The sequence below is a fragment of the Paramormyrops kingsleyae genome, chromosome 3, assembly GCF_048594095.1.
Source record: "Paramormyrops kingsleyae isolate MSU_618 chromosome 3, PKINGS_0.4, whole genome shotgun sequence".
Classification (NCBI taxonomy): domain Eukaryota; kingdom Metazoa; phylum Chordata; class Actinopteri; order Osteoglossiformes; family Mormyridae; genus Paramormyrops; species Paramormyrops kingsleyae.
In genome coordinates this window covers 8,233,179-8,242,425 of record NC_132799.1, presented here as the reverse complement: position 1 = coordinate 8,242,425, position 9,247 = coordinate 8,233,179, and the positions used below count along the sequence as shown (strand labels likewise).

Here is a 9,247-nt window from a genome sequence, read left to right as displayed (position 1 = left end):
GTAAGTTATAGAAAAGGTTTACGACATCGTAACATCTTCACATAGCGAAATAAAACTGATTACCATAGCGCCCCAAAACAGTAAATATTTTATGGCCAGTTTGGGAACAAAAAATTGATTTCAGTTTTCAGATCGGTATGGTCACTTTTTTTTCTTCATGTGTTATCTGCCTGTCATCGTCTATAATTTTATTTTGAGTTAACTTGGTATGTTTTCATTATTATGTTAAAAGATATACTCTCAGTTTATAATTACAGTACAATTCCCATGGGCATCTGCATGGAATCCAGTTTGAGTTGACCCGGTTTTAAGTCCCCGGCTTCATGTGATGGTTCTCCCCGTGTAGTCGTGGGGTTCATCCGCCGCCTGACCACTGCAGTCCAAAAACATGCTAAGGAAAATTAAAGTCGCCCCATTGTCCGAGGGTGTGAAAGATAAGTGTGTTAATATGCTCCGGCACCCCCGTCACCCTGCGTAGAACAGGTAGGTACAGGATATGGTTGAATTTCATTATACGTGTATATTTATTGTTATACTTTTATTCCTTTATTTTATTATTATTTTCAAATGAATCTTTCTGACATATCCTTAGATGTTTAATGGGTAATTGCATTTTAAATCCCCCATAATTATAATTAGTTTGTGAGTGTAGTTTTAGAAGCCAGGTTCCAATTTTTGAAGAGCCCTCATAAACTCATTTGAAAGTACAGTAAAGTAGCTCTGTGAATGGGCCATGTGTTTGGTTCTGTGAAGTAACTCATGATGTCTAAGGTTTAGAATAAACATGAGTAATTGTGTCCCTGGGCCTTAGCTGAATGTCGTCAATTATGTCCATGGCTCCAAACATTTTAAATACACATTAATAATGTGCAATTTGTACTATGACTTTGGACCCAGAAGAGGAATAGATTTGGAGTCTTACATATAGTAAATACTCACAGAATGTGATCCTCTGCCAACAGAATAAATCTGTAACTTATCCCCAGAAGGGATAAGTTACAGGTTATTTCTGCAAGCCAATACAAAACAGACTACAGATATATTAGAGAAATGGTCACATTATAGTACATTAATCCTTGGTTTTCTACCTTTTAAATCCGACAATTGTTAAAGAGCTAGTATTTTACTTAGTTTTTATTTTTTCAGTTTTACTGAAATTAAAACACTTTAAGAATGCTTCTGAGAAACAGATTAAGAAATGGATTGTACATTGGATGGAAATGCCATATTCTTGGATATGTACCGTGTTGTCATACAGGGAAAATACAATGTAAAATATATGACTGATGTTAATATTTGCCCTACCATACATATTGACTTCTAGCATAGTGCATGGTATATATCCAGTTAAAATGAAAGTAATGTTCCCATTGTCATCTAATAGTCTTCATATAAACAGTTTTCAGTGCATGGGCTGTATGATTATCAAAAAATCTGTTTTATTATGATCCTTTTCCTATTTCAGAGCCCAAGACTTTGCCTCAACACCAAATTATACTTACTGTTAACAAGTTAATTTAATCACTACTTGTTGAAATTGTGAAAATAATCCTTATTTGTAGGTAGTCTCTGTTAGTACTGGTGCTTTCTGTTTATTGTGGTCCAATTTACCATCTTACATGGTATTCAAAACACCAGTGACAAATAATATTCTTCAAGCAACCGAGACTTTGAAAAACTGATATTCGTAATCATAAATATATTATTATTTTACGTTTTTTTTTATTTAGTGAATAATTGTAGGAAACGGTAGTTTGTCTTTATGATTCAGGGCTTATATTCAATATTGTATAAGCACAACGCAATTTCTATTGTATATAATAGTAAATTGTCCCCTATCTTGACATTTTATTACTGAAAATATAATGCTGACGTACTAGATTTGCATTGCATAATATATTGAACATAAGATGAAACCCACCAGCTGCTGAAATATTCTACTGTGCATTAATCTACAAATACACTGTCACATTTGTGACATGAACGCAAAGTAAAACACATATTGCAGTATTTTCTTTTGAAAGTTATTACACCGCTATGAAAAGGGCCATATTTCCCCACTTAAAAATATCCAAGGACTAGGATCAGTCCTTTTAAGCAAAGAGGCAGCAAAAGAACGCCGATGTCCGCGTTGGAGTTTGTGATAATATGTTGCTCGTGAGTAGTGTGCCACCCGAGCACGCTACACATTGTGCCTGGAGAGATTGATGTTTTGTCATCCACCTGCTTCAAAGCTGCAAAACCAGCCGCTGCAAAAGAAAACCTAGCCAGCTTCAAAAACCCCCAAACAAAGAAATCTTAGCGGGCTGTTTACATATCAGTGGAGGGATACCGGGGCTTTTGCCGATGTGAGCCTGAAATGGTTGAGAGGTTTCAGAGCCTGCAGACGGGTGAGTGTTAAATGCTTTTTTTGTGTGTGTGCTGCCGAGGAGCAATTTAAGACGATTTCGCTGCGACTTTGCTTTATGGAGGAGCTTGACAACCTGTGCGAAATGAGGTGCTTTCTCAGTCATATGCAGATTTGGTGCCATTAATAGAATACACACTGCTAATATAGCATATTTTAAAAATGAACCCTCACATTATTTGGCATTCTTATGTAGTGTGGCTGTGCTCAGGCATTAATTTCTCCCTCCCTATTCCTTTTCTCCATTCAGCTCGTAGCTCTGCTTTTTTACCTTTGAGCAGAATGATCTATTGTGCATTGTTTGTCACGAACCATGGTCACTTCTCTGGAATGCAATTGGCTGGAGCTACATCGTGTGGGTCTTGCACCCTGCATCTCTCTCTCCTACTCTCTCTCTCTCTAAGTTGCTTTTGAATCAAGACAAGACCAGAGGTGGCTGGTTTAACTCATTTTGTAATATCACCATTCTTGTTATGTGTGGAATAGTATAGAAACAGGATATTTTCTCCTTAAGCATCCACATAAATACAGCTTCAGTACCAAAACCAGTAAAAAATGATGATTATTATTGATATCTTTATTAGAATGAGGAAACATCTGTCTTAGCTCCTTCTCAAATGCTCATAACTGGTTCATAAGTGCCTGGTTTTCCAGTGCTTCTGTGACTGAAATCACTTTATGCCTTATTTCACTCTGCATTTTTATCTTACTTTTAACGCCGGTATGCTTTTGAGGAGTGTAACAAAATGTCAGATCCAGCTGCTAATGCATGTAGATATTTCATACTAGGAAAAACAAAAAAAAAAACATTATGGAGGAAAAAATGCTTGATCATGTGTGTTCTCTTTTTGTTATCTAAACTGCATTATGGACCTGCATCGAATTGAAGCTAATGCATTGAAACAAAATTTTATCCTGTGTTGAAGTTAATCTGACTATATTTGCAAAGAATTTAATTATAACTTCAGTTTATAATAATGAGATTGATTTGGTCTGGATTGAATTTATAATTTAAGGATTATTTGGTAGTTTTGCCTGAGGGACCATTATGGAATTAAACTATGAGTTTAAGCGTTTGCTTTTTTATGATGCAGGGTGGTTCATAAACACATCTAGCTTAACGCCTGAAAATATGACAAGGTTAAGGTTCACAGAACTCTTCATTTGTCTGAGACAGGGTTTAATATGCAGAAAGTAAATACGGTAGTGTAGCTAAATTAGTTGGTGATGTACACACACTTTTGCAGGAGAGGTAATTGAGATTTGGCCTATGCAAAGCGTTTAATGAAAGCTCTGCTAGGACAGTATCTCTATGTCTTGACAATGTTTGTCCAATATTTTTGAGGTGGAGTGGGGATGGTGTAGATATCTCAGGGTGGGGTGAAGTCAGGTGACGAACACATTCATTCACTTCACTGGTCCTGTAAAACTGAACTCTATTTTTCACTCTGGGCCAGATCCTGTTGCCTTATTCTATACCCTTTGTAACCCCCAACCCAGCATGATTTGGTTTTCTTGTGTGTACTTCCCATTTCTGATTATGAAAAAACTGTTTTCAAAATCCACCTCTGCTCCCTATTCCTTCCTCACATGTTGGTGTCACGTGGTTCTGTGGGCAGTTCTGCCCAGAGCAGTTCTCACAAAATTATTCTGTGATTCTTTTAAGAATAACTTGGATAATATGGCTCAATTGGAGGTTGGTCCATCCTGCTTTGTCACCTTTGGATCATTTTGCTGTAACATATTAACCTTTGTGTTTGAAAAAAAAAACAGTGGCAGTGAGTGGTGCTGTGTCGGTAAATGATGTATCTGGAGACTGGTTTACAGGACTTCATTAAAATGACTTCAGCTGGGAGATCAATGGAACTGTGGCAATGGGGCCACTTGGACCCCATCCTGGGCCTTGATCCGGGCCAGTTTTCCATGCAGCAAACCAAACTGTACTTGACCTACAGCATGCCAATGAAAGGCAGGTCATCAGTTCTAGGCCATTTACTGTACAGCGTACTGCAGCTGGAGCATGGAGGACTTGAGGCTTTTTATCCTCAGCCAGGCAGTGACAAAGATAAAGTACTGTGAAAAGGAGGCCAAACAATGGTCACATGAATATAATTGCCAAACAAAATGGCTATTTTAGTTGACGTGTGCATGGTCAAAAAATGTCTAGTTTCTGTCCTTTCGTCTATTTTAATGTCTTTAGGCCTTACTGTGAGAGGAAGAGCTACTCTCTCTCTCTATATCTATCTATCTATCTATATGTATATGTATATATATATATATGTATAATATGATAGTTTATATTTTTTTTTTATCAGGGAAGGGGGAAGTGGTCTGTGTATATGTATATTCATCGCAACACGTCGTGGACCAGCCGAGTCCAATCCTGGGCTGAAGCGAGAGGTGGGAAGCCTTAGCCTGGATTACCGGACTTCAGAAGTAGGGGTGAATCCAGCTGGCTGTCAGACTTGAATGGGTGGTATTAGACAGAGTGGATCCCATCCCTAAGGGGAAGCTGAAGCAAGTAGGATATAATTGACTTTTTCTTTTCTCCCTTGATGCTTTGTGGGCTAGCGTTCCTGCAAGGGGTATCCCATAGAGGGTAAATATCAGAGAGGACAGGGTTTGATTGGGTTGTGGGCTTAGGCTGTAATCGATATCTGAGGTGCTGAGTTTAGCAAGGACTTCCAGGCTCGGCTGGCTAGGCTGAGTGTTCTTCTGCTAGGAACTCTGACTTGGGCTTCTGTAGGGCCTGTGTTATGGACTGTTATTAGATGGAAGGGTTTTTTGTGGTTTATTGTTTTGGTTTGTTATATATTGTTAACTGATATATAGTTTTGCATCTAGTTCAGCCTGATCAAGTCATGTTCAATTACATTTATGTCTGATGTCCAGTGTAAATGATACAGACTGATCGAGAGACGCATGTAAGTGGACATTGTAGGAAGTTTGTGGGTGTATTGCTTTTTATTATAAAGTGTTGTGATTTTATATTTACATTATTATTTGCTGTAGAGTACTGTTTGTCTGTTACAGCACTGTATTTGATTTCTTGCCTTTCCCCCATAACTATTGAGATAGATACACCCCAACGCAAGGCTGTATAATGTTTCCATAGTGCTGGAGTCAGTTATTGAACTTAGCTTGGACCAATTCATGTTTGTTGTATTGGAAATGGACTTCAAATGAAAGGAGACACTGTATCACTGTTGTCATGGCTGAGCACTTTTTGATATGGATCAAGGTGCAAACACTCCAGCTGCATTTCATGTACTGTTTGCTCCCATTCATCCAAATCACCATAAAAACCAAGCATATGGTCATATGATCAAGTAATTTCCAAAGCAACCCTCCTTCAGAGTGCTCTTTCTGTTTCTGGGTAGTAGTTGGATTGCACAATTTTTTTCCACAAAAGGGAGACCTTTACCTCCTATGCATGGATTCCCAGGTATGTTGACAGGTAGTGTAGAGAGCCTGTGTTAAATTTCACATCTATGCATTTAAAATGGATAAAGTAAGTTTGTTGAGCTGAGTTTTGAAAGTACATTTTTTCTGTACATAAACTGGTGTAAAGCTTTATACTAGCGTAAAATTTAATAAGTAGTAATATTGACAAGTGGGTATGGAAAATGGATGGATTGTATGTGTTTTAATTTATTAAAAATTTAACAGATAGAAGAGATGACTACTTAAATTACTACTATACTCACTACTAATTACATACACATCCAAGTCGCTTCCTTAGACAAAAATAAAAATATTCTCAAACTTTTTGGCTGGCGTTCTTGTAAATACTATCAATATGTGAGTTTTTTTCCCTTTTTGTTTAAGCACCAACTTTCTCGAAATTTATTGCATAAAACATGTAACATTAAATAATTATTTTCCAATCAAATTTAATTCCATTGTGTGTCATTTCTTATGCGGATAAATATGTTACAATAAACAATTCCAGTTATTGATTACGTGAATTTAACTGTCAGTGTAATCTACTGTTTGATCAGCAATAAAGCGATTTGTTTTTATACAGAATTCAGTGCAGTGTAGTTTACGTGTACCATAACATTTGATTGTTAATTTGAACCCCATTAGAAATGATTGATTCTTACACATTATTGGCCTATGCAAGGAGACTTTCTTTTACATTATCTTTAATTCATTTCAGTGATCTTTCAAGTAATTTAAAATTAGATGCTAGTGTCCAGTGATTAGTTTCTAAATCCAGTTATGGGGGTGGAAACCATATCAGATGGTCTGTTCATTGATAATTCTCGGAAAAACCTATTCTGTTATTATAATTAAGTAAAATTCTCAAGCTCAATATATAAGATAAGATGAACTTCCAAGGGGGAAACGCTGGTGCAGTAAGGTTCATAAAATGTTGTAAGTGCTATATGGGTAAATTGTTTATTTCTATACTTGCTTTTTATTTTACTGCAGGACTGTAGTTGGCAACCTAGCAAAGGACCTACATTTCCTTTCATGCAACTTTCGTACAATGACATGCCAACACAGCTGCCAACGCAACCAATATTTATATTTACATGCTGTAGAGTGCTAGTGTAGACGTTCTCATGTGAATAGGCTGTTCTGCCAACTTAAGAAAATGCAGGAGCGTGTTCTTCAAAATATAGTGTAATTAGACCACCATTTTTTTTTTTACCATGCCCCTGTGTTTTGGTAGAGTATGGAATTCTGGGTATAACAAGTTTCACTTAGTGTGACAGGTGTAAAGTAGGGCCTAAACTTGGCTTACAGGGAAGTTTCAGGGTGATTTCTAGTCATCTACCAGTGGAAAACAACAAAAATTACTGTAAATATCCAAAAGTATGAATGCATGAACTTAATTGGCTATTTAATTTTCAATGGTATTACTGGGTTTATTTTTTAAAATACTGCATCTTTCCACAAAGACTCGGGAATCCGTGGGTTTCTACCATTTTGGCATAGAATTGTTTCTCGCTTAGTGGATCAATTCTTTTGTTATCAAACCGAGTCTGCACTGCAGAGTAATTCATTCAGCATTGATCTTTTTCCAACCCTCTATAGCCATTCTCCATCGAGTTTCACATTAAAACGACACGTTCACAAGAGAATAAAGATTTTAAATGGTGACGAAGGGATTAAAAAAAGCATAGCATACCTCCATATTCACATTTTTGAGACGAGCAAGGTAAGGATTGCCAAAGGGCTTCCTGAGTTTTATTGCAAGCGTCATAATTGTAAAATAATACAATTATAGAACCTCATAATTTAAAACCCCCCACGTGCTTCAGATCTACTCCAAAGTGCGCTTTATTTCATTCTCTTTATACTATACACTGAGTAGAGAAACCGTTTCTGGCATATGAGGGAACTGCGCATTCTGTTAGGCGTGTCTTTAATATCTTTATTGTTTGTGCATTTTAATTGGGTTTTTCAGAACTTTGTCGTGTGTGTTTGTGGCGCCGCGCGTTTCGGGGGGGGGGGGGGGGGGGGCGCCGCTTGTTTGTTTACTGAAGTGTTTTAATCCAGCTCGCGCCACGGTGCGCCGTGCGCCGAGCAGCCGAAACAGCGAGGTGTCGCAGCGGCAGATCCGAGAGCGCATGAGACCGGTATTGAACAAATTTGTGAAAATGAACCCAACGGTTCAAGACATAATGATCGAGACGAGGAGGGTTCGCTGGTCCGTGCCTGTGGGCTGAGCAATCGATAGACGATCAATAGCTTTTTATTAAAAATGTTTACAGTGAAATAAAAATCTATGTTGTTTTCTTGGGAAAGAGGAGTATGAAGTTGTTTCTGAGTAGGAAATCGCTGGGACAAATTTTATTTTATTTCGTTTCTGTATATACCAGCTGCACATTGAAATACTTATGCAAAATAAATTACAGAGCAGTGCCTGCGTTACTAGGCTATAATCTTTATATAGACATTTTACAAAAGAAGCTTTGTGAATTTTTTTTTTTAAAGAGTTCCAAATAAATTATAATGACTCACATTAGGGTGAGATTAATAAGTCTATTGACTAAAATGCTCATCATTGTAAAGCTGTACTTTAACTAGTAAATTGATTATACTGTGATTGACTTGGGGGGGGGGAGCTAAAGGGGAATGTCTAATTGGATATCTCAGCCTTTTCATTTGTACCTGGATGTTGAATGTTGAATATGTAGGGTGTAAAGACTGTTCAACGAGTTCTTTTTCAATGTTTAGAGACGCTGAGGTGTTGGAATTCCACCTGTCCTGCACAATAAAAGCTGTCAGCAAGCACGCCGCATTTGCTCCTCTCCGTGATGTACAGTACTTAAATACGATCTCTAATCCCTTGCAGCAAAAGACCATTATAAGTATAATGGAATTTGAAGAGCATCTTTATTTAGATCTGCCATTCTTGAGATTATGAAAAATAAACTGCCCACCTCTTTACTTCACAGTGCTGGGAGAGCGAAATAAAGGCAGCGAAACAGAGAGGGGTAGCGCCTGAAAGGATATTCTATGGCTTTACAATCAGGGTTTATTTCTTATCTTTGCAGAAGATGGAAAGAATAAGACGGTCGATGGATCCCAGAAACAGAGAGCGAATCGGCAGGTGAGCGTGGGATATGGGGGCTGTGAGCCGGGTGGGGGAATCTAAGGTATGGACAAACCACAGCAGACCAAGAGCATTGCAGGTACTATGGTGATCTTGTACACTTTAGTCGCCAGTGCATCTCGGACCTGTCGCATTCTGTGACCGGCAGCAGCGTTTGCACTGACACACGTCAGCAAGCCAGGTTGCCGAGATGAGGGCTCCCTGGGTGCCTTGATCGCTGTGGTAACCCTCTTCTAATTTCTCAGCTGCTGCGACGGCCCTGTCACTCG

At 38.1% G+C, this 9,247-nt stretch overlaps 1 long non-coding RNA gene across 1 annotated transcript in view; it reads left to right on the top strand.

Annotated features, from left to right (window-relative positions):
- The window catches only part of LOC111858619 (uncharacterized), a 29,239-nt gene that overhangs the window by 725 nt on the left and 19,267 nt on the right, over positions 1–9,247 (top strand). The window contains exons 3-4 of the long non-coding RNA XR_002841624.2: positions 347–483; positions 8,920–8,975. This is a non-coding gene — a long non-coding RNA (uncharacterized lncRNA). The remainder of the gene's footprint in view (positions 1–346; positions 484–8,919; positions 8,976–9,247) is intronic.